This window comes from Ranitomeya variabilis, chromosome 5 (assembly GCF_051348905.1).
Source record: "Ranitomeya variabilis isolate aRanVar5 chromosome 5, aRanVar5.hap1, whole genome shotgun sequence".
NCBI lineage: Eukaryota > Metazoa > Chordata > Amphibia > Anura > Dendrobatidae > Ranitomeya > Ranitomeya variabilis.
Genome location: NC_135236.1, coordinates 224,314,754 through 224,341,418, shown reverse-complemented (window position 1 = coordinate 224,341,418; position 26,665 = coordinate 224,314,754). Strand labels below are relative to the sequence as shown.

Sequence of the window (26,665 nt, the reverse complement as noted above, 5' to 3'; positions counted from 1 at the left end):
GCTGCTCAAATTTTTATTTTCCCAAGGGTAACAAGAGAAATTGGACCCCAGAAGTTGTTGTGCAATTTGTCCTGAGTACGCTGATACCCCATATGTTGGGGTAAACCCCTGTTTGGGCGCACGGGAGAGCTCGGAAGGGAAGGAGCACTGTTTTACTTTTTCAACGCAAAATTGGCTGGAATTGAGATCGGACGCCATGTCGCGTTTGGAGAGCCCCTGATGTGCCTAAACAATGGAAACCCCCAATTCTAACTGAAACCCTAACCCAAGCACACCCCTAATCCCAACCACACCCCTAACCCCAACCCTAACCACACCCCTAACCCTGACACACCCCTAACCCTAATACCAACCGTAAATGTAATCCAAACCCTAACCCTTGCCCCAACCCTAACCTTAACCCTAACCCAAGCCCTAACCCTAACCCTAACCCTAGCCCTAACCCTAATGGAAAAATGGAAATAAATACATTTTTTTTTTTCCCCTAACTAAGGGAGTGATGATGGGGGGTTTGATTTACTTTTATAGCGGGTTTTTTAGCTGATTTTTATGATTGGCAGCCGTCACACACTAAAAGACTCTTTTTATTGCAAAAAATATTTTTTTGCGTTACCACATTTTGAGAGCTATAATTTTTCCATATTTTGGTCCAGAGTCATGTGAGGTCTTGTTTTTTGCGGGACGAGTTGACGTTTTTATTGGTAACATTTTCGGGCGCGTGACATTTTTTGATCGCTTTTTATTCTGATTTTTGTGAGGCAGTATGACAAAAAAACAGCTATTCATGAATTTCTTTTGGGGGGGGGGCGTTTATACCGTTCCGCGTTTGGTAAAATGGATTAAGCAGTTTTATTCTTCGGGTCAGTACGATTACAGCGATACCTCATTTAGATTATTTTTTTGTGTTTTGGCGCTTTTATACGATAAAAACTATTTTATAGAAAAAATAATTATTTTTGCACCACTTTATTCTGAGGACTATAACTTTTTTATTTTTTCACTGATGACGCTGTATTGCAGCTCGTTTTTTGCGGGACAAGATGACGTTTTCAGCTGTACCATGGTTATTTATATCTGTCCTTTTGATCGCGTGCTATTCCACTTTTTGTTCGGCGGTATGATAACAAAAGGCTGTTTTTTCCCTCGGGTTTTTTTTTCTACACAGTGTTCACTGAAGGGGTTAACTAGTGGGACATTTTTATAGGTTGGGTCGTTACGGACGCGGCGATACTAAATATGTGTACTTTTATTGTTTTTACTTATTTATTTAGGAATTTTTTATTTATTTATTTTTACACATGTAATTTATTTTTTTTTTTTAACTTTGCCCCGGGGGGGGGGGGGGGGGGGGGGGATCACATTATATTGACAGATCGCAGATCTGACACTTTGATGTGCACTGTGTCAGATCAGCGATCACACAGGCACAGCAGGGAGGCTTACAGCGCTTGCTCTGAGCAGGCGCTGGTAGGCCACCTACCTGCAGGACCCAGATGCAGCCCTGCTGCCATTTTGGATCCGGGCCTGCCGGGGGGAGGAGGTAAGAGACCCTCGGAGCAACGCAATCACATCGCGTTGCTACGAGGGTCTCAGGGAAGCATGCAGAGAGCCTCCTCCTTGCGCGATGCTTCCTTATACCGCCGAAACACTGTGATCATCTTTGATCGCAGTGTGCCGGGGGTTAATGTGCCGGGGGCTCCTGGCACATAGTGCCGGATGTCAGCTGCGATAGTCAGCTGACACCCGGCCGCAATAGGCTGCGGTCCCCCCGTGAGCGCGGCTGATCGCACTGGATGTACTATCCCTTCACTGGGAATTAAGTCCCAGATCACATTGACGGGATAGTACGTCCAATGGGATTAAGGGGTTAATTTACTTTGTATTTTGATAATTAGACTTTTGCGATTGCAGCAACATCAGATATGTGTATTTTCTATTTTTTTTTCAATTGTTTTATTTTTAATGGGGCAAAAGGGGGGTGATTTGAACTTTTGTGGTTTTTTTAGTTCACTTTTAAATGTATTTAATAGTCCTCTTAGGGGATTTGAAGCTGTGTTCATCTGATTTCTTGTACTATACATAGCAGTGTATCAGCACTTGCTGCTATGTATTGTAAAAAAATCATGATCTCCTATGAACAACGTCTAAAAGCTGGCTTTAATAGGAGGATCATAATGACTGGCACGGAGGTCATTATCAGACCCCTGACTCTCTTGGCAATCCATCAGCACCCCACGATCACGCCAGTGATTGACAGCAACATTTTACAAGTTAACAGCCACTGTTATATGCACATGATGGCTGATGATATCACGATCTCCTATGAACAAAACAAAAAAGCTGGCTTTCACAGGAGGATCATAATGATTCAGACCACTCACTGATTATATCAGCCATCATGAGCGTAAAAAGATGCTGGCTTGGCGTGCAAGCCCGCATCAAAACCAGGGACATGACTTTTAACATACATGTACATCAAAGGTCGTGAAGGGGTTAACAAATCATTTACATATACAGTCATGGACGAAGGTGTCGGCACTGTTGAAAGTCTTCCAGAAAATGAAGTTTTTTCCCCACAAAATTATTGCAATTACACATGTTTTATTACACGTTGATTTTCTTTGTGTGTTTTGGAACAACAGAAAAAAACAAGAGAAAACAAGGAAAATTGCACCTAATTTCACATAAAACCCCCAAAATAGGCCAGACAAAATTGTTGCCATCTTTCCAAAATTGTGGGTATGCAACTTTGTTTTAAGCATGTAATGCTCGTACAAATTGACCTGTGGCAAGTAACAGGTGTGGGCAATATCAAAATTATACATACTGAGGACTAAGAACACTACACATGTTCGAAACGCGTTCAGTGTTTCATGGCATTCTTCCTCCGGCAAACACCGGTCAATGTCAAGCAGCTTCATAATTTTAAAAAATTGTTGAAATAAAGACTTTTTGATTTTACCTCCGGAGCTGGATTCCTTTTGTCTTCCTGCCCAAGCACTCCGCTTCAAGCAGAGATGCCTTTCCGTGCTCAGACCTTTCCTATGGATTATGGGAACACTTCACAAGGGTGTGCTGAATTTCCATTTTTTCTTCAATATAAAAATTACACCTGAAACCGGATAAAAAGTGGAGAATTTGAATCAATCTTTGCGTTATGTGTCCTTGTGTGCCACATTAAGCATGGAGAACAGAAAGAGGAGAAGAGAACTGTCTGAGTACTTGAGAACCAAAATTGTTGAAAAATATCAACAATTTTAAGGTTTCAAGTCCATCTCTAGAGATCTTAATGTTCCTATGTCCACAGTGCACAACATAATCAAGAAGTTTACAACCCATGGCACTGTAGCTAATCTCCCTGGACATGGACAGCAGAAAAAAATAGTTAAAAGGTTGCAGCGCAGGGTGATGAATAAGCAGTCTCAATCAAGTTCCAAAAAAATTCAAGCTGTCCTGCAGGCTCAGGGTGCAACAGTGTCAGCGAGAACTATCTGTTGACATTTGAAAGAAATGAAATGCTATGCCAGTAGATCCAGGAGGACCCCACTGCTGACACAGAAACATAAGCTAGACTGCAGGACTTCAGCTTGCCAAAATGTACATGAGTAAGCTAAAATCTTTCTGGCAAAGCATCTTGTGGACAAATGAGACCAAGATGGAGCTGTTTAGTAAAGCAAATCATTTTACTGTTTACCAAAAACAGAATGATGCTTATAAAGAAATTAACACAGCACCTACAGCCAAATATGGTGGAGGTTAAAATATGTTTTGGAGTTGTTTTGCTGCCTCTAACACAATGTGCCTTGACTGTGTACAAGGCATCATGGAGCAGTTTACAAAAGAAGAGTGGTTCATAATTCCAAATTGGTAGGTGTAAGGAGCTTGTTGAGGATCATAGGGAGCAATTGATTGCAGTTATTTATTTCAAAGGGTGTGCAACCAAATACTAAGTTGATGGTGCCAACCAGGGGCGTAACTAGCACGGTCACAGCAGTTGCTGCCGTGACCAGGCCCGGCAGGTGATGGGCCCACCGACACCAGCAATTGTTTCAGCTGGATGTGCATCCGAGGATGCACATTCAGCTGAAGTGTATTACAGCACAGAGACCCGTTGGGTCTGTGCATGGCAATATATGCTGATGGCTAATCAGAGGCCAATAACTTTCTTTGACGTACATGTGACTAGGGGCTCATGGCAGTGACGTCATGTGCTCTCGTCGCTTGCACGGTGAAGTCATCTGCCAGCTACAGAAGAGGAAGCCGCACAGCGAGAGAGCGGATGGGAGGTGAGTATTTTTGTTTTTTAAATCAGTGAGTGCACGGTGGCAATACTACATGGATGACTATAAGCTGTGGATTATACTATATGGACGACTACGGGCTGTGCATTGTATTATATGAATGACTATGGGGATTGCATTATACTATTTGATGGAGTATGGGCTGTGCATTATATTATATGAAGGATATTGGCTGTGTATTATACTTTATGGAGGACTATGGAGAGTCCATTATATTATATGGAGGGCTATAGGGTGCATTATACAATATGGAGGACTATGGTCTGTGCATTATACTTTATGTATAAGAAGCCAATCACCAAGACAAAGGATGCACCAGGAGGACCAGGCTGAATATATATATGTATATGCCTTTATTAATTCTTAAGTGGCAGTACAGTATCAGATAGGTTTAGTATATTAAAACCAAACAGTTAATACAAAAAGTGTGCTACGCAGGACGGCAATAAATATCAAATCAAATAAGCGGAAACCCTATTGCACATATGAAAATCTTAAAAATTTTTTTTACCAGTATTTCTGTGCCAGGTAATGATTTCCAGAATGAAGATAAAAATTCCCAGAAGCAAAAGTGTGAAAATTATATATAAAAATTAAAAAATTAAAAAAAGTGTATGTGTAAAATACAAAAAGTGCTTTATAGTGCAATCAATTGGAACAATGCAAAGGTGCACAAAGACGGGGCTATCACCCTTTTAGTTTCACATAAAATGCCAAATAAAAAAGTGCAAAGTGCTAGAGAGCAGGGAATATTTATAAACATTACCTGTGGGTACCTCGCCGTCCTGAACACGCACACTCCCGACACGTGTTTCGGAAACCTAGCTCCTTCGTCAGGGGGTGGTGTTCAGGCTTCAAGGGTCACAATTTATATAATGAGCATTTAACATGGACTAATTACTTCCGGATTGGAGTTCACACATGTGCAGTAAGTGCACATGGTCCCTGTGTGTTGCCGATGATGTCAGTCCAAAATGTCATCGGCGCATACGCGGCTAGCCAAGTCAGGACTCCCCATGCTCCCACATCGCGAGACCGGACGTACGGGATAGTGCCCGACGTTACCAAGGTAACTGCAACGTGAGAGCATAAGAGACCCCGACCGCGAGCCGCGATGCGCACCAATCAGACCGGCATAATGAGCGACATAAAGGTTAATGGGCAAGAATAATGCAACGCAAAAAAGGGGCACATTGCATTGTATAGTACAAACGGCCAAACATTAAATACTGTGCATACCCCTAAGATGACACATAAAAGCATGCATCAAATAAGATGATATATTATCTACACATATAAAGGTATATCTACCCGTCTATAGTACACATGTACAAAATTCTTATATTGCGTCACATTTAGCAATCCCAAAAAATACTAATTTGCAAAAACACAGAAGAAAAATCACAGAATATATTTACATATGCATCAGGGTGCTCAGGCTGTGTTTTTTTTTTGTTTTGTTTTATATATTTTTAAAAAAAATAATAACAGCATATAATATTAAAAATATTACAAAACAATTTCTTTATTTGTTTTAGATGTGGAGAGAAAGACGAATCCATCAAGTCCATAATACTCTTTCCACAATCAGCCACAACGTGATTCTTCAGCAAAAGCAACACACGATATTCACGGAAGATTTTATTAGCTAAAAAAAGTGAATATAAAATGTTAGAAACAATAAAAAAGCCAAAAAATTACCAATAATAAAAAGTGGGAATTAAAAGAAGGGGTACCATAAAATGAGGAATAAAAGAATAAATAGCATATTTCCTTATATAAAAGGAGCAAAACTAATATTCTCGTTAAGGCCCTAGGGAGAAATAGTTTCTAGCAGCCAGATCCATTTAGTTTCCAACTGAGCTAAAGGAGTACTAATTTTACCCTCCCTTTCGCCAACCTCAATCTGGTCTATACCAATTACTTTTAAAAGGGTATCGTCACAGTCATGATAGTTTTTAAAATGTTTAGGGATAGTTTTGAGTAAAGAGACATCTTCCACTTCCTTAGCTGCTTGTATACCCAAAACATGCTCGCGTATACGTATTTTTAGCTGGCAAGTTGTCAGACCCACATATATTAGCAAGCATGGGCACGTGGCATAATAAATTACTGCCCTAGAATTACAAGTTATAGCATGTTTTATCTTGTACGTGACAGTTTTTTTAGAATTTGAAAACGTTTGTGCTCTCAACACATTAGGACATGACACACATTTGCCACAGGGTTTGCATCCCATTTGAGGTTTGAATTTGGATAAGAAAGAGGATGGTGTGTACGTATAGTGACTCCTTACCAATTGATCCATCAAATTGTTGGATCTCGTATAGTTGATATTTGGTTTCTCCCCTATATATCTCGAGATTATCGGATCGGCCTGTAAAATGGACCAAGATTTTGCCATATAGTGTCTCATAAGGTCAGTCTGACCATGATGCGTTGTGATAAATCGAACGATTTGTTTAGGAATAGAAGATCTGGTGGAATATAGAGCCTGATGCCTTGATGTGTTTTTAGCACGATTATATGCTTTCTTGATTGACCGCTTGCTATAACCACGGTCTTTAAACCTTTCACAAAGGTCTCTAGCCTGTTCTTCAAACTCATGATCCTCAGAGCATATCCTCCGTAGTCTCAAAAATTGACCAGTCGGGATAGAATTAATGACTGCCGGAGGATGTGCAGATGTTGCATGTAATACAGAGTTAACCGCAGTCTCCTTGCGGTATAATTTAGTTTGGAGGCAGTTATTTCCATCCCTTTGTATACAAACATCAAGGAATTCCATTTGGTTTTTGTCAAACTTATACGTTAAACGTATATTGTTGGTGTTATCATTTAGTTTTGACATAAATTCCTGTAATGCCTCAATGGAGCCTTGCCAGATGAAGAATATGTCATCAATATAGCGCATCCACATGGGGATGCGCTCAATTGATGACACTTGACCAGACAGAAAAAGGTCCCTCTCCCACAGCCCCAAGAATAAATTTGCATAATTTGGCGCAAAAGAAGCACCCATTGCGGTGCCTTGGAGCTGCAGGTAGAGGGACCCCTTAAAAAGAAAAAAATTATGAGATAACGAAAATTGTAATAGTTGAACCAAAAATTGACTCATAGATGTAGTCATAGAAGAAGAGTCAACAAAGTATTTTACTGCCTGGATTCCATCATCATGGTGTATATTGGTGTACAAAGACTCCACGTCACAGGTAACCAAAATTGCATCTGCATCAATGTATAAACCATCTATCTTTTTAAGAAACTCGTTAGTGTCTTTGATATATGACGGGAGTATTTCGACAAGAGGTTGCAATTTGACATTTATAAACTTGTTCACGTTTTCCAGATAGTTGCCACATCCGGAGATTATAGGTCTTCCGGGAGGATCCTCACTATTTTTATCTATCTTAGGTAATAGATACAAGGTTGATATCATTGGTTCTTGTACCTGGAGTGCCGTGAACAAATCCTTATTTATAACCTCTGTCTCCATGGCATCCTTAAGAATGGTAAAAAGTTCCGACCCAAATTTTTTAAGAGGATTAAAAGTCAATTTCCGATAACATACTGCGTCCCTCAGTTGTCTAAAAGCTTCAATCTCATATAGTGATTTAGGCCAGATTACCACATTTCCACCCTTGTCAGCCGGTTTGAATATCACATCATTCAGTTCTTGTAATCTTCTAAGTCCAATTTTTTCATTTTTATCCAGATTATCATTTTGAGGATATCGGGGAATTTTTTCAAAGTCCTTACTGACCGTTTTAACAAATACGTCTAGAGTTGAACAGGCTGACAAGGGTGGAAATTTATGGGATCGTGGCTGAATACATTTCGGGACCTTACCTCCCTGAGATTCATCATGTTCTTGCGCCAATTCGTTAAGGGTTGCTAGTGCCTCCTGTTCCGCCTCTGTTGGAAACATTTGGAACAGATTTTCATTATGAAAGTCGTTTAAACATAAGTTTCCTAGCAAAAAGATTCAAATCTTTGATAGCCGTAAATCTGTCAAATTGCGCTGATGGGCAAAACATTAAGCCCCTACACAAAATATCAATTTCAACATCTGAGAACGCATGTGAACTCAAATTAATTACCTTTAGGCTATTTCTGGTCCCATAGTTTTCAGGTGAACAATTATAAGTACGTTTTGTTGGTGCATAGCGTAGTTCTCTCTTGCGTTTCGGTGTAGAATTTGTTGAAATAACAGATAAGGCGGAAGAGGAGGCACCAGACATATCACCTGCAGATTGATTTGATGGGGTAGATGAATTGCGATCCCTCCTATTCTCATTCACTTCGAGTTTCCGCCATCTATAAATTTTCCCACTAGCAAAGTCCTTCTGGTCCCTCATGAGTTTATTAGTTTGTCTCATACGAATATCTTTGACCCATTGATCAATGAATTTTTCCAATTGAGGGTCAATTGACTGAAATTTTTCTATGGAAAGGTTTGACTTAGCTTTTGCCAAAGTATCCTCCAATGCCAGATCAGTCTTAGATACCACACCCATATTGTATTTAATCAATAATTCCATCAGTTTCTTTGAGGTCTCGTTACTAGTGTTGAGCGATACCGTCCGATATCGGAAAGTATCGGTATCGGAAAGTATCGGCCGATACCGTCAAAGTATCGGATCTAATCCGATACCGATACCCGATCCCAATGCAAGTCAATGGGACGAAAATATCGGAATTAAAATAAACCCTTTCTTTCCTTGTAGGTTAATTCTACATGAAGGAAAACAACTAAGAATAATGTAGGATGTATTGGGGGAGGTGGCGGAGACATTAAAGGCACAGAGGTTTAGCCCAAACAAATAGAATAGCAGGTTTTTTTGTTTTTTTTTATGACGTTCGGCGTTAGAAAGATTTTGACTATGTTATTTATTTTTTTTTTTCAGATATTGATGTTTCACTACTTCCATGTCCTTCACCTTCTTTTTTACTTCTCCCACACTTTCTTCTTCATTATCCTCATCATCAGCTTCTTTGACATCAACTATCTTCACCTTATTCATCTTCTTCTTCTTCTACCTATTTTTTTTTTTTTTTTTTTACATTGTTCATATTCTTTTTATTTAACTATTATCTTTTTCATATTCAACTTCTTCATCATATTCTTATTTGTGACAGGCATTCCCGTAGTTGTTATCTATAAAAGTTTGAAGATTACACTTTCCGTTCTGCCTGTCACAAAAGAGTTACATTTGTCCGCGTTCAGTTTGGCCTGCAGCATCAGGCTTTATCCAGGGGCACCACGAGGAGGAACGGACTCACCCCCATACACTGCTTAGTCTTCTTCTGCTTATAATTTAGATAATATCTTTTGCTCTGATATTTAGTCTTATGCTTAATGTTCTTCTGCTCTTTGTTCTGCAGCCTCTTGTTCTTCTGCTTCTCGGTCTCCCATGTCGTCGTCGTCTCCAGGGTCGTCGTCTCCAGGGTCGTCGTCTCCGGGGTCGTCGTCATCGGGGTGGTCTTCAGGGTCATCGTCTCCAGGGTCGTCGTCATCTCAGTGGTCGTCGTCTCTGGTGTCGTCGTCATCTTAGGGGTGGTCTTCCGGGTCGTCGTCTTTAGGGTCTTGAACTTGGAAATGTAGCAGAAGGTACAAGAAGGCTGAGAAAATGCCGAGAAACAGCTGATGGAACTGGAACTCGGATGGCTACCCGAAGGTCCAAGAGCCAATGGAACTACCGAGGACCAGCTGACATTACTGGAACCCGGTTACTAAGCAGGAGGTACCCGTGCCTGAAAGCACTACCAAGGACCACCTGACGTTGGTGGAACTCGGATACCCAGAGGGAGGCACCTAAGCCAAAGGCTCTGCCCGGAACCAGCTGATGGTACTGGAACCAGGATGGGGAGCAGAAGGTACAAGAGCAAAAGACACTGCCGAGAACCAGCTGACGGTACTGGAACCCGGATGAGTAGCCGAAGGTCCAAGAGCCAATGGAACTACCGAGGACCAGCTGACGTTACTGGAACCCGGTTACTAAGCAGGAGGTACCCGTGCTGAAAGCACTACCAAGGACCACCTGACGTTGGTGGAACTCAGATACCCAGAGGGAGGCACCTAAGCCAAAGGCTCTGCCCGGAACCAGCTGACGGTACTGGAACCAGGATGGGGAGCAGAAGGTACAAGAGCAAAAGACACTGCCGAGAACCAGCTGACGGTACTGGAACCCGGATGGGTAGACGAAGGTCCAAGAGCCAATGGAACTACCGAGGACCAGCTGACGTTACTGGAACCCGGTTACTAAGCAGGAGGTACCCGTGCCTGAAAGCACTACCAAGGACCACCTGATGTTGGTGGAACTCGGATACCCAGAGGGAGGCACCTAAGCCAAAGGCTCTGCCCGGAACCAGCTGACGGTGCTGGAACCAGGATGGGGACCTATTCAAGCTTGTCTTCCTAGAGCCCCAACTAGCGGTGTTGGAGCAAAGGGTCAGCAGGGGGAGAAGAGTGTAGGCCGAAGCCTGCACTGGAGGCATTTGTAGGTCTGTTGTGTCTGCGTGGCTGTTGCAGGACACGTTGCCGGCTACACAGCAGGGGAACAGCTGGCGGTGCTGAACCCCACTGACACATTGGCTGGTGTTTATCTCTGTGCAGCTAGCAGTAGCGGGCCCCAACTGGCGGTGTTAGAGCCCAGGGTCAGCAGGAGGAGGAGAGGGAGCAGAGTGTAGGCCGAAGCCTGCACTGGCGGCAGCTTTGTGTCTGCGTGGCTGTTGCAGGACACGTTGCCGGCTACACAGCAGGGGAACAGCTGGCGGTGCTGAACCCCACTGACACATTGGCTGGTGTTTTTCTCTGTGCAGCTAGCAGTACCGGGCCCCAACTGGCGGTGTTAGAGCCCAGGCTCTGCAGGGTGAGCAGAGTGTAGGCCGAAGCCTAATTGAACCAATTTTAAAGGTAACCTTTAACCCCCCCTCAGGGGTTACAAACTAGAAGAGCCACACCTTATGCAGCAGTAGTGCTGCACAAGTCAAAGGTTGCTCTTTTAATTTTTCTCCTTGCACACGCTGAATGAAACACGTATAACATTTAGCCCTTTATACAGTCAAACTGTGTTGGAGGCGAGAGTTCCCTTCGTAATGAGACGCAGCACAGATGTCAAAAATCCCACCTTGGTGCTTGGCGCGGCCTCCTGAGCATCGCATTTTGCTGTACAGGCGTCTGTGTTGTTGCGTTATCCCTTGGCCATGCGCTGCCCGTCTTCTGACATCATTTCATGTCGGCTGGTGCGGTTCGCGATGCCCATGAATCCCAGCCCCGCAGTGTCTTTATAGTGTTTCACACTGCGGGGCTGGGATTCATGGCCTGGCGCAGTACATAGGTTCGCCTCTCGCTCGGGTCCTTACACCTGCTACAGACTGTGCGGCGTCAGCTGATCCCTTATCGCATGCCGCGGCCATGAAGCCGCACTGTCTGAAGAAGGCGGAAGGAGCTGAGTGACAGCCTGGCGAAGATATGCACTGCTCATGCCCGTCAATCACACCCTCGCAGTCAAAATAAATAAGACACCGAGGGGCGTTGTGTCGGGCAGGGCGGCCGCAGAGGCGCAGCCAGCCAAACAATGATGTCAGAAGAAGGGCTGTGCTACCAAGGGGGTTGTTGCGTGTCATTACAAAGTAAAGTCACACCTCAGGGACGTTTTAATGGTCTCAGGGGACACATTGTAGACGTGTTCTGTTCCACGTGTGCAAGGAGAATAAGTTTATGAGCCACCTTGCACACATGCAGCATTACTGCTGTACAAGGTGGCTGGAAAACATACAAACACCTGGGGGAGGGGGGACAGGTTCCCTTCAATTTCAGTTCTTGTGTCTGCGTGGCTGTTGCAGGACACGTTGCCGGCTACACAGCAGGAGAACAGCTGGCGGTGCTGAACCCCACTGACACATTGGCTGGTGTTTTTCTCTGTGCAGCTAGCAGTACCGGGCCCCAACTGGCGGTGTTAGAGCCCAGGGTCAGCAGGAGGAGGAGAGGGAGCAGAGTGTAGGCCGAAGCCTGCACTGGCGGCAGCTTTGTGTCTGCGTGGCATTTGCAGGACACGTTGCCGGCTACACAGCAGGGGAACAGCTGGCGGTGCTGAACCCCACTGAAACATTGGCTGGTGTTTTTCTCTGTGCAGCTAGCAGTACCGGGCACCAACTGGCGGTGTTAAAGCCCAGGATCTGCAGGGGGAGCAGAGTGTAGGCCGAAGCCTAATTGAACCAATTTTAAAGGTAACCTTTAAACCCCCCTCAGGTGTTACAAAGTAGAAGAGCCACGCCTTATGCAGCAGTAGTGCTGCTCAAGTCAAAGGTTGCTCTTTTAATTTTGTTCCTTGCACAAGCTGAATGAAACACGTACAACATTTTGGCCCTTATACAGTCAATCTGTCTTGGAGGCGGGAGTTCCCTTCGTAAAGAGACGCAGTACAGCTGGCAAAAATGCCACCTTGGTGCTTTGCGCGGCCTCCTGAGCATCGCATTTTGCTGTACAGGAGTCTGCGTTGTTGCGTTATCCCTTGGCCATGCGCTGCCCATCTTCTGACATCATTTCATGTCGGCTGGTGCGGTTCGCGATGCCCATGAATGCCAGCCCCGCAGTGTCTTTACATAGTTAAAACACTGCGGGGCTGGGATTCATGGCCTGGCGCAGTACATAGGTTCGCCTCTCGCTCGTGTCCTTACACCTGCTACAGACTGTGCGGCGTCAGCTTATCCCTTATCGCATGCCATGGCCATGAAGCCGCACAGTCTGAAGAAGGCGGAAGGAGATGAGGGACAGGCGAACATATGCACTGCTCATGCCCATCAATCACACCCTCGCAGTCCAAATAAATAAGACACCGAGGGGCGTTGTGTGGGTCAGGGCGGCAGCAGAGGCGCAGCCAGCCAAACAATGATGCCAGAAGACGGGCAGCGCTACAAAGGGGGTTGCAGCGTGTCATTACAAAGGAAAGTCACACCTCCGGGACGGTTAAATGGTCACAGAGGACACATTTTTGACGTGTTCAGTTCCACATGTGCAAGGAGAATAAGTTTATGAGCCACCTTGCACACATGCAGCATTACCGCTGTACAAGGTGGCTGTAAAACATACAAACACCTGGGGGTGGGGCGACAGGATCCCTTCAATTTCAGTTCTTGTGTCTGCGTGGCTTTTGCAGGACACGTTGCCGGCTACACAGCAGGGGAACAGCTGGCGGTGCTGAACCCCACTGACACATTGGCTGGTGTTTTTCTCTGTGCAGCTAGCAGTACCGGGCCCCAACTGGCGGTATTAGAGCCCAGGGTCAGCAGGAGGAGGAGAGGGAGCAGAGTGTAGGCCGAAGCCTGCACTGGCGGCAGCTTTGGGTCTGTTGTGCCTGCGTGGCTGTTGCAGGACACGTTGCCGGCTGCACAGCAGGGGAACAGCTGGCGTTGCTGAACCCCACTGACACTTTGGCTGGTGTTTTTCTCTGTGCAGCTAGCAGTACCGGGCACCAACTGGCGGTGTTAGAGCCCAGGCTCTGCAGGGGGAGCAGAGTGTAGGCCGAAGCCTAATTGAACCAATTTTAAAGGTAACCTTTAACCCCCCCTCAGGTGTTACAAACTAGAAGAGCCACAGCTTATGCAGCAGTAGTGCTGCACAAGTCAAAGGTTGCTCTTTTAATTTTTCTCCTTGCACACGCTGAAAGGAACACATATAACATTTAGGCCCTTACACAGTCAAACTGTGTTGGAGGCGAGAGTTCCCTTCGTAATGAGACGCAGCACAGATGTCAAGAATCCCACCTTGGTGCTGGGCGCAGCCTCCTGAGCGTTGTTATTTGCTGTACAGGAGTCTGCGCTGTCGTGTTATCCCTTGGCCTTGCGCTGTATGCGCTGCCCATCTTCTGACATCATTTCATGTCGGCTGGTGCGGTTCACGATGCCCATGAATGCCAGCCCCGCAGTGTCTTTACATAGTTAAAACACTGCGGGGCTGGGATTCATGGCCTGGCGCAGTACATAGGTTCGCCTCTCGCTCATGTCCTTACACCTGCTACAGACTGTGCGGCGTCAGCTGATCCCTTATCGCATGCCACGGCCATGAAGCCGCACAGTCTGAAGAAGGCGGAAGGAGATGAGGGACAGGCGAACATATGCACTGCTCATGCCCATCAATCACACCCTCGCAGTCCAAATAAATAAGACACCGAGGGGCGTTGTGTGGGGCAAGGCGGCCGTAGAGGCGCAGGCAGCCAAACAATGATGCCAGAAGACGGGCAGCGCTACCAAGGAGCTTGTTGCGTGTCAAATCAATACAAAGGAAAATCACACCTGAGGGACATTTTAATGGTCGCAGAGGACTCATTTTAGACGTGTTCAGTTCAACATGGGCAAGGAGAATAAGTTTCTGAGCCACCTTGCACACATGCAGCATTACTGTCGTACAAGGTGGCTGTAAAACGTAGAAACGCCTGGGGGAGGGGGGACAGGTTTCCTTCAATTTCAGTTCTTGTGTCTGCGTGGCTGTTGCAGGACACGTTGCCGGCTACACAGCAGGGGAACAGCTGGCGGTGCTGAACCCCACTGACACATTGGCTGGTGTTTGGCTCTGTGCAGCTAGCACATCTGGGCCCCAACTGGCGGTGTTAGAGCCCAGGGTCAGCAGGAGGAGGAGAGGGAGCAGAGTGTAGGCCGAAGCCTGCACTGGAGCAAGTTGAAAGGGAAACTTTAACCCCCCCCCCCCCCAGGCGTTTGTAGCTAAAAGAGCCATCGTGTACAGCACTAATGCTGGAAAAGGTAAACTTAGCTCTTTTAATTATGGTCCTTGCACATGCTGAACCTAACACTTATGAAAAGTGTCCCCTCCTACCGTGATACTGTCCGGTTGGTGGAACTTTCCTTTGTGATGTGACGCAGCACAGCCGTCATTCTTACCCCCTTGGCGCCATGCGCCGCCTCCTCAGCGTTGTTTGAATCAGTCCCGGAGCCTGTGCTGTTAGGTTAGCCCTTTGCCATGCACACATTTTGCGCTGCCCGTCTTCTGACATCATTTGGTGTCAGACTGGTTGCGCCTGTGCGGCTGCGCTGGCCGAGATCCCGCCTCGCAGTGTCGTCTAATGTAATCCCACTGCGGGCCTGGGATCCGTGGCCATGCTCAGTGCATATCCTCACCTCTCACTCCCCTCACTACGACTTCTTCAGACTGGGCGGTGTCACGGCCGTGGCATGCTATTAGGGATCAGCTGACACCGCACAGTCTGAAGAAGCCGTAGGGAGATGAGTGAGAGGTGGAGGTTCAGATATGCACTGCGCATGTCCATGGATCTCAGGCCCCCAGTGTTAGGTTCAGCATGTGCAAGGAGCACCACGAAAAGACGCACTTTTTCCCTTTGCATCATTACTGCTGCACAAGGTGGCTCCTTCAGTAACAAACGCCTGGGGGGGGGGGACAGGTTCCCTTAAATTTAACTTGTTGTGCCTGCGTGGCGGTCGCAGTACACGTTGCCGTATACACAGCAGGGGAACAGCTGGCGGTGCTGAACCCCACTAACACATTGGCGATGTGTTTGGCTCTGTGCGGACAGCACTTCTGGACGGCAACTAGCGGTGTTGGAGCCCAGGGACAGGAGGTGGAGGAGATAGGAGGGATTGCCACACACACAGCTGGGGAACAGCTGACGTTACTGAACCCCAATAACAGAGGAGGGACTGTTGACTGTGCGTACAGCACTACCAGGCAACAACTAGCGGTGTTGGAGCCCAGGGACAGGTGGAGGAGGAGGAGGTGGAGGAGATAGGAGGGATTGCCACACACACAGCTGGGGAACAGCTGACGTTACTGAACCCCAATAACAGAGGAGGGACTGTAGGGACTGTGCGGACAGCACTTCTGGACGGCAACTAGCGGTGTTGGAGCCCAGGGACAGGAGGAGGAGGTGGAGGAGATAGGAGGGATTGCCACACACACAGCTGGGGAACAGCTGACGTTACTGAACCCCAATAACAGAGGAGGGACTGTTGACTGTGCGTACAGCACTACCAGGCAACAACTAGCGGTGTTGGAGCCCAGGGACAGGTGGAGGAGGAGGAGGTGGAGGAGATAGGAGGGATTGCCACACACACAGCTGGGGAACAGCTGACGTTACTGAACCCCAATAACAGAGGAGGGACTGTTGACTGTGCGTACAGCACTACCAGGCAACAACTAGCGGTGTTGGAGCCCAGGGACAGGAGGAGGAGGAGGAGGTGGAGGAGATAGGAGGGATTGCCACACACACAGCTGGGGAACAGCTGACGTTACTGAACCCCAATAACAGAGGAGGGACTGTAGGGACTGTGCGGACAGCACTTCTGGACGGAAACTAGCGGTGTTGGAGCCCAGGGACAGGAGGAGGAGGAGGAGGTGGAGGAGATAGGAGGGATTGCCACACACACAGCTGGGGAACAGCTGACGTTACTGAACCCCAATAACAGAGGAGGGACTGTAGGGACTGTGCGGACAGCACTTCTGGACGGCAACTAGCGGTGTTGGAGCCCAGGGACAGGTGGAGGAGGAGGAGGTGGAGGAGATAGGAGGGATTGCCACACACACAGCTGGGGAACAGCTGACGTTACTGAACCCCAATAACAGAGGAGGGACTGTAGGGACTGTGCGGACAGCACTTCTGGACGGCAACTAGCGGTGTTGGAGCCCAGGGACAGGAGGAGGAGGAGGAGGTGGAGGAGATAGGAGGGATTGCCACACACACAGCTGGGGAACAGCTGACGTTACTGAACCCCAATAACAGAGGAGGGACTGTTGACTGTGCGTACAGCACTACCAGGCAACAACTAGCGGTGTTGGAGCCCAGGGACAGGAGGAGGAGGAGGAGGTGGAGGAGATAGGAGGGATTGCCACACACACAGCTGGGGAACAGCTGACGTTACTGAACCCCAATAACAGAGGAGGGACTGTAGGGACTGTGCAGACAGCACTTCTGGACGGCAACTAGCGGTGTTGGAGCCCAGGGACAGGTGGAGGAGGAGGAGGTGGAGGAGATAGGAGGGATTGCCACACACACAGCTGGGGAACAGCTGACGTTACTGAACCCCAATAACAGAGGAGGGACTGTTGACTGTGCGTACAGCACTACCAGGCAACAACTAGCGGTGTTGGAGCCCAGGGACAGGTGGAGGAGGAGGAGGTGGAGGAGATAGGAGGGATTGCCACACACACAGCCGGGGAACAGCTGACGTTACTGAACCCCAATAACAGAGGAGGGACTGTAGGGACTGTGCGGACAGCACTTCTGGACGGCAACTAGCGGTGTTGGAGCCCAGGGACAGGAGGAAAAGCAGAGGAACACAATGTAGGCCGAAGCCTGATTGGAGAAAGTCGAAAGAGAACCTTTAACCCCCCCCCAAGGCGTTTGTAGCTGAAAGAGCCAGCTTGTGCAGCACAAAAGATGCAAAAGGAAAAGGTGTCTCTTTTCATTATGCTCCTTGCAAACACAGAACTAAACACTTATAAAATGTGTCCCCTGAAACCGTGAGACCGTCCCGGAGGTGGGACTTTCCTTCGTAATATGACGCAGCACAGCCATCATTCCTACCCCCTTGGCGCCGTGCCCCGGCTCCTCAGCGTTGTTTGATTCCGTCCCGGAGCCTACGCTGTTATGTTATCCCTTGGCCAGGCACACTTAGCGCTGCCCATCTTCTGACATCATTTGGTGTCAGGCTGGCTGCGCCTGTGCGGACGCGCTGGCCGAGAGCCCGCCTCGCAGTGTCGTCTAATGTAATCTTACCGCGGGCCTGGGATCCATGGCCATGCGCAGTGCATATCCTCGCCTCTCACTCCCCTCCCTACGGCTTCTTAAGACTGTGCGGTGTCACGGCCGTGGCATGCTATTAGGGACCAGCTGACACCGCACAGTCTGAAGAAGCCGTAGGGAGATGAGTGAGAGGTGGAGGTTCAGATATGCACTGCGCATGTCCATGGATCTCAGGCCCCCAGTGGGATAAAATCAGAAGACACTGCGAGGCGGGCTCTCGGCCAGCGCGGCCGCACAGGCGCAGCCATCCTGACACCAAATGATGTCAGAAGACGGGCAGCGCTAAGTGTGCCTGGCCAAGGGATAACATAACAGCGCAGGCTCCGAGACGGAATCAAACAACGCTGAGGAGCCGGGGCACGGCGCCAAGGGGGTAGGAATGACGGCTGTGCTGCGTCATATTACGAAGGAAAGTCCCACCTCCGGGACGGTTTTACGGTATCAGTGGACACATTTTATAAGTGTTAAGTTCTGCGTGTGCAAGGAGCTAAACAAAAATAGCTACCTTTTCCTTGTGCAGCATTACTGCTGCACAAGGTGGTTCTTTCAGTAACAAACGCCTTGGGGGGGGGGACAGGTTCCCTTACATTTCAGTTGTGTCAGCGTGGCGGTCGCAGGACACATTGCCGGCTACACAGCTGGGGATCAGCTGACGTTACTGAAACCCAATAACACTGGGTCGTATGTTTTGACTGTGCAGACGGCACTTCTGAGCCTCAACTGGCGGTGTTGGAGCCCAGGAATTTAAGTTCAGGTGGTAGAAAGATGAACACAACAGGAGACCTGGATAACGTAGACAGTCACCTAATTATTTAATCAGGAAGAGGAGTGGCAAATTCCTGCGAGATCCAAGCCTTGTTCATTTTCAGGAAAGTAAGCCGGTCAACGTTATCGGAGGATAGTCGCATGCGACGGTCAGTTAGTACACCACCTGCAGCACTAAAGACACGTTCCGATAATACACTAGCCGCAGGGCAAGCCAGCACCTCCAATGCATACTGGCTTAGCTCTGGCCATGTATCCAGCTTTGAGACCCAAAACTTGAAAGGGGAAGAGCCGTCTGGGAGTACAGCAAGAGGGCAAGACATGTAGTCTGTCACCATCTGACGGAACCGTTGCCTCCTGCTGACTGGAGCCGTCTGTGATGGTGTAGACTTTTGTGGCGGGCACAGAAAACTGTGCCACAGTTCGGCCATACTGGTCTTGCCTTGGGCAGAGGCACTGCTTCTGCTCCCTCTTTGTGCAGAGCCTCCACCACTGCCTGGACGCACTGAGCTGCTTTGTAATGCACTAGCAGCACTTCTCTCAGTTGGAATGGAGAAGATGATGGAATTCACCAGTGTGTCTTGGTACTCCCGCATTTTTCGCTCCCGGTTCAACGGTGTGATGAGGCTTTCTACGTTGTCCCGGTAGCGAGGATCGAGGAGGGTGAACACCCAATAATCAGACATGTTGAGAATGTGGGCGATGCGGCGGTCGTTTCTCAGGCACTGCAGCATGTAATCCACCATGTGCTGCAGACTGCCAACTGCCCAAGAAACGCTGTCCCCTGCTGGAGGCGTGATCTCTGCCCGCTCGTCATCACCCCACCCTCGCTGTACACACTGAGTACTGGACAATTGTGTAACTCCCTCCTCTGGACGGATGTCTTCCTCCTCCATTGACTCCTCCTCATCCTCCTCACAAACTGTCCCCTGCCTACGCGTTTGTGAGGAACCACGTGGCGCTGACTGTCCAGAAGATGATGGAAATGGTGAATCCTCATCCTCCACCTCTTCCACAACATCATCCCTTAGCGCTTGCAGTGATTTTTCAAGCAGGCAGATAAGGGGGACAGTCATGCTGACTAGTGCATCATCTGCACTCGCCATCCGCGTGGAATAATCGAAGGGACGCAAAACCTGGCAGACGTCCTTCATAGTGGCCCACTCTGTGGTTGTGAAGTCTGAACGGCGCGGAGTGCGACTTCTTTGCGCTTGATGCAGCTGGTACTCCATTACAGCTTGGTGCTGCTCACACAACCGCTCCAACATATGTAACGTGGAATTACACCTGGTAGGTAGGTCACATATGATGCGATGTTCCGGCAGGTGGTGTCGGCGCTGCAGAGCCGCAATGCGCGCTTTTGCCGTGCTGGAACGCCGCAAGTGAGCACACTCTAGGCGGACCTTGTGCAGCAGTGCATCAAGATCCGGATAGTCCCTCAAAAAACTCTGCACGACCAAATTGAGCACATGTGCCAGACTGTCATGGTTCCCAATGGCAAGGGAACGTAAGAAACATATAAATAACGAACGAGCTCTCGGGTGATGGAAACTCGAGTTGACCGTGAGCTAAATCTACCACACAACTAATAGTAGCCAGGGAGCATACCTACGGCTTCCTATATGCCACGCGCCAGCCGGAGGACTAACTACGCCTGGTAGAGGAAGAAACAGACCTGGCTTACCTCTAGGGAAATACCCCAAAAGATGATAGCAGCCCCCCACATGTAATAACGGTGAATTAAGAGGAAAAGACATACACAGTATGAAAGTAGATTTAGCAAAGAGAGGTCCACTTACTAGATAGCAGAAAGATACAAAAGAGGACTTCACGGTCAACTGAAAACCCTTTCAAAAACCATCCTGAAATTACTTTAAGACTCCTGTGTCAACTCATGACACAAGAGTGGCAATTTCAGCCCGCAAGAGCTTCCAGCTACAGAGAATTACAAAAACTGCAAACTGGACAAAAGATACAAAACAAAAGGACAAAGTCCACTTAGCTGATCAGCAGACTAGTAGCAGGAACATGCAACCGAAGGCTCTGGTTACAATGATGACCGGCAAGGAAATGACTGGAGAGCAAGGCTAAATAGGAAACTCCCAAACGCTGATGGAAGCAGGTGAACAGAAGCAGCAAAGTGCAAACAAGTCACCAATACCACCAGCAACCACCAGGGGAGCCCAAAAAGCGGATACACAACAGTACCCTCCCCTTAAGGAGGGGGCACCGAACCCTCACAAGAACCGCCAGGGCGATCTGGATGAGCCCTATGAAAGGCACGAACCAAATCCGAGGCATGAACATCAGAGGCAGTTACCCAAGAATTATCTTCCTGACCATAGCCCTTCCATTTAACCAGATATTGAAGTCTCCGTCTGGAAATACGGGAGTCCAAGATCTTTTCTACCACGTACTCCAATTCACCCTCCACCAGCACAGGAGCAGGAGGTTCAGAAGAAGGAACCACCGGTACCTCATATCTCCGCAACAGCGACCGATGGAACACATTATGGATAGCGAAAGATGCCGGGAGGTCCAAACGAAAGGAGACAGGGTTAAGAATCTCCAAAATCCTATAAGGACCGATGAACCGAGGCTTAAATTTAGGAGAAGAAACCCTCATAGGGACAAAACGGGAAGACAACCACACCAAGTCCCCAACACGAAGGTGGGGGCCAACACGACGACGGCGGTTAGCAAACTGCTGAGTCCTCTCCTGGGACAATTCCAAATTATCCACCACTTGTCCCCAAATCTGATGCAACCGATCCACTACCGCATCCACTCCAGGACAATCCGAAGATTCAACCTGACCAGATGAAAAACGCGGATGAAACCCTGAATTGCAAAAGAAAGGAGAAACCAAAGTGGCAGAACTAGCCCGATTATTAAGAGCAAACTCCGCCAACGGCAGAAAGGCAACCCAATCATCCTGATCCGCAGACACAAAACACCTCAAATAAGTCTCCAAAGTTTGATTAGTTCGTTCCGTCTGGCCATTGGTTTGAGGATGGAATGCAGACGAAAAAGACAAATCAATGCCCAACCTGGCACAGACTGCCCGCCAAAATCTAGACACGAACTGGGTACCCCTGTCAGAAACGATGTTTTCCGGAATACCATGCAAGCGAACCACATTTTGAAAAAACAGAGGGACCAACACAGATGAGGAAGGCAACTTAGGCAATGGCACCAAATGAACCATTTTAGAAAAACGGTCACACACCACCCAGATGACAGACATCTTCTGAGAAACAGGGAGGTCCGAGATAAAGTCCATAGAGATGTGCGTCCAAGGCCTCTTCGGAATAGGCAAGGGCAACAACAACCCACTAGCCCTAGAACAACAAGGCTTGGCCCGAGCACACACATCGCAAGACTGCACAAAAACACGCACATCTCGAGACAGGGAAGGCCACCAGAAGGATCTAGCCACCAAATCTCTGGTGCCAAAAATTCCCGGATGACCTGCCAGAGTAGAAGAATGAACTTCCGAGATGACTCTAGTGGTCCACTCGTCAGGAACAAACAGTCTACCAGACGGACAACGATCAGGTCTATCCGCCTGAAATTCTTGCAAAGCACGTCGCAAATCTGGAGAGACAGCAGACAAAACCACTCCATCCTTAAGGACACCAGCAGGTTCAGAATTCCCAGGAGAGTCAGGCTCAAAACTCCTAGAAAGAGCATCTGCCTTCACATTCCTAGAACCCGGTAAGTACGAGACCACAAAATTAAACCGGGAAAAGAACAACGACCAACGTGCCTGTCTAGGATTCAGGCGCCTGGCAGACTCCAAATAAATTAAATTCTTGTGATCAGTCAAAACTACCACCTGATGTTTGGCACCCTCAAGCCAATGACGCCACTCCTCAAATGCCCACTTCATGGCCAAAAGCTCCCGATTACCAACATCATAGTTTCGCTCGGCGGCCGAAAATTTTCGCGAAAAGAACGCACAAGGTCTCATCACTGAGCAGTCGGAACTTTTCTGCGACAAAACCGCCCCCGCTCCGATCTCGGAAGCATTAACCTCAACCTGAAAGGGAAGAGAAACATCAGGCTGGCGCAACACAGGTGCAGACAAAAAGCGGCGCTTAAGCTCCCGAAAGGCTTCCACGGCAGCAGGGGACCAATTGGCAACATCAGCACCCTTTTTAGTCAAATCCGCCAGAGGTTTAGCAACGCCAGAAAAACCAGCTATAAATCGACGATAAAAATTAGCAAAGCCCAAGAATTTCTGGAGACTCTTCAGAGAAGTAGGCTGCGTCCAGTCGTAAATAGCCCGAACCTTGACAGGGTCCATCTCAATAGAAGAAGGGGAAAAAATGTACCCCAAAAAGGAAATTTTTTGAACCCCAAAAACACACTTTGAACCCTTTACACACAAAGAATTCTCCCGCAAAACCTGAAAAACCCTCCTGACCTGCTGAACATGAGACTCCCAGTCATCAGAAAAAATCAAAATATCATCCAAGTACACTATCATAAATTTATCCAAATATTCACGGAAAATATCATGCATTAAGGACTGAAAGACAGAAGGTGCATTAGAAAGGCCGAAAGGCATTACCAAATACTCAAAATGGCCCTCAGGCGTATTAAATGCGGTTTTCCACTCATCCCCCTGCTTAATTCGCACCAAATTATACGCCCCACGAAGATCAATCTTAGAGAACCACTTAGCCCCTCTTATGCGAGCAAACAAATCAGTCAGCAAAGGCAACGGATACTGATATTTGACTGTAATTTTATTCAGGAGTCGATAATCAATACAAGGCCTCAGAGAGCCATCCTTTTTAGAGACAAAGAAAAAACCGGCTCCTAAAGGTGATGAAGAAGGACGAATATGTCCCTTTTCCAGGGACTCCTTAATATACTCGCGCATAGCAGCATGTTCAGGTACAGATAGGTTAAACAAACGACCCTTTGGAAATTTACTGCCAGGAATCAGATCTATGGCGCAATCACAATCCCTGTGAGGAGGGAGTGAACCAATTTTAGGCTCTTCAAAAATATCCCGATAATCAGACAAAAATGCCGGGATCTCAGATGGAATAGATGACGAAATGGACACCAAAGGAGTGTCCCCATGAGCCCCCCGACATCCCCAGCTTAACACAGACATAGCTTTCCAGTCAAGGACTGGGTTATGAGACTGTAACCATGGTAATCCAAGCACCAAAAAATCATGTAAATTGTACAACACAAGGAAGCGAATCACCTCCTGATGGTCTGGAGTCATACGCATAGTCACTTGCGTCCAGAACTGTGGTTTATTACAAGCCAAAGGTGTAGAATCAATACCCTTCAGAGGTATAGGGACTTCCAGAGGCTCTAAATCAAACCCACAGCGCCTGGCAAAGGACCAGTCCATAAGACTCAGAGCGGCGCCAGAGTCCACATAGGCATCCACGGTAATAACTGATAATGAACAAATCAAGGTTACAGACAAAATAAATTTGGACTGTAAAGTGCCAATTGAAATAGACTTGTCAACCTTCCTAGTACGTTTAGAGCATGCCGATATAACATGAGCAGAATCACCACAATAGAAGCATAACCCATTTTTACGCCTATAATTCTGCCGCTCGCTTCTGGACATAATTCTGTCACATTGCATTTTCTCTGGCGTCTCTTCAGAAGATACCGCCAAATGGTGCACGGGTTTGCGCTCCCGCAAACGCCGATCAATCTGAATTGCCAATGTCATGGACTCATTCAGACCTGTAGGCGCAGGGAACCCGACCATAACATCTTTAACGGCATCAGAAAGGCCCTCTCTGAAATTTGCCGCTAAGGCGCACTCATTCCACTGAGTAAGCACAGACCATTTACGAAATTTTTGGCAGTATATCTCAGCTTCATCTTGCCCTTGAGATAGGGCTATCAAAGCTTTTTCAGCTTGAATCTCCAAATTAGGTTCCTCATAAAGCAACCCTAAAGCCAGGAAAAACGCATCCACATTGAGCAACGCAGGATCCCCTGGTGCCAATGAAAATGCCCAATTTTGAGGGTCACCTCGCAGCAAAGAAATCACAATCCCAACCTGCTGGACAGGATCTCCTGAGGAGTGAGGTCTGAGAGAAAGGAACAATTTACAATTATATTTGAAATTCAGAAACCGAGATCTATCTCCGGAAAACACCTCTGGTGTAGGGATTTTAGGTTCAGAAATAGGAGTATGCATAACAAAATCTTGTAAATTTTGAACCTTCGTAGCAAGATTATTTAAACCTGCAGCCAAACTCTGAGGATCCATCTTTAAACAGGTGAGCTCAGAGCCATTCAAGGATTATAAGGAGAGAAAGGCAAAGGCAGTAATTAGAGCTGAAATACAACTGATCCAACTATGGAGCAAGCATAGGGAAAAAGAAGAAAAAAAAAAAAATTTTACAGACTTCTTTTTTCTCTCCTTTCTTCTGCCAATAAGTTTTAACTCTGGCCGGTCATACTGTCATGGTTCCCAATGGCAAGGGAACGTAAGAAACATATAAATAACGAACGAGCTCTCGGGTGATGGAAACTCGAGTTGACCGTGAGCTAAATCTACCACACAACTAATAGTAGCCAGGGAGCATACCTACGGCTTCCTATATGCCACGCGCCAGCCAGAGGACTAACTACGCCTGGTAGAGGAAGAAACAGACCTGGCTTACCTCTAGGGAAATACCCCAAAAGATGATAGCAGCCCCCCACATGTAATAACGGTGAATTAAGAGGAAAAGACATACACAGTATGAAAGTAGATTTAGCAAAGAGAGGTCCACTTACTAGATAGCAGAAAGATACAAAAGAGGACTTCACGGTCAACTGAAAACCCTTTCAAAAACCATCCTGAAATTACTTTAAGACTCCTGTGTCAACTCATGACACAGGAGTGGCAATTTCAGCCCGCAAGAGCTTCCAGCTACAGAGAATTACAAAAACTGCAAACTGGACAAAAGATACAAAACAAAAGGACAAAGTCCACTTAGCTGATCAGCAGACTAGTAGCAGGAACATGCAACCGAAGGCTCTGGTTACAATGATGACCGGCAAGGAAATGACTGGAGAGCAAGGCTAAATAGGAAACTCCCAAACGCTGATGGAAGCAGGTGAACAGAAGCAGCAAAGTACAAACAAGTCACAATACCACCAGCAACCACCAGGGGAGCCCAAAAAGCGGATACACAACACCAGATATGGGATGTGAGTGAGGTTGCCGAGGCCCAGAGCTGCCACCAGATTTCGGCCATTATCACACACTACCATGCCTGGCTGGAGATTCGCTGGCACAAACCACACATCGCTCTCCTGCTTGATGGCATTCCAGAGCTCCTGCGCTGTGTGGCTTCGATTCCCCAAAGAAATTAATTTCAAGACGGCCTGTTGACGTTTGGCCACGGCTGTGCTCATGTCGGTCGTTACAGGTAAACGTTCATCACGGGTCCATGTGGAGGTGGACTGTGACGGCTCCTGCAGCGATGATTCTGAGGAACTGGTGTAAGTGGAGGAGTCAATGCGTACAGAATGGATTCCTGCAATCCTTGGAGTGGGCAGGACACGTCCTGCGCCACTCGCACGGTCTGTACCCGGCTCAACGACATTAACCCAATGGGCAGTGAGGGAAAGGTATCGCCCCTGTCCATGTTGACTGGTCCACGCATCGGTGGTGAGGTGGACCTTGCTACTGACGGCATTCAGTAGTGCGTGTTTTATGTGTCCCTCCACATGCTTGTGCAGGGCAGGGACGGCTTGCCTGCTGAAGTAAAAGCGGCTGGGCACATTGTACTGTGGGACTGCCAATGACATCAAGTCATGGAAGCTGTCAGTCTCCAC

The 26,665-nt window shown here is 47.5% G+C and overlaps 1 long non-coding RNA gene across 1 annotated transcript in view; it reads right to left on the bottom strand.

Moving 5' to 3' along the window:
* LOC143775562 (uncharacterized) overlaps positions 1–26,665 on the bottom strand; it is a 133,189-nt gene that overhangs the window by 42,283 nt on the left and 64,241 nt on the right. Inside the window, exon 2 of the long non-coding RNA XR_013215668.1 lies at positions 2,963–3,112. This is a non-coding gene — a long non-coding RNA (uncharacterized LOC143775562). The remainder of the gene's footprint in view (positions 1–2,962; positions 3,113–26,665) is intronic.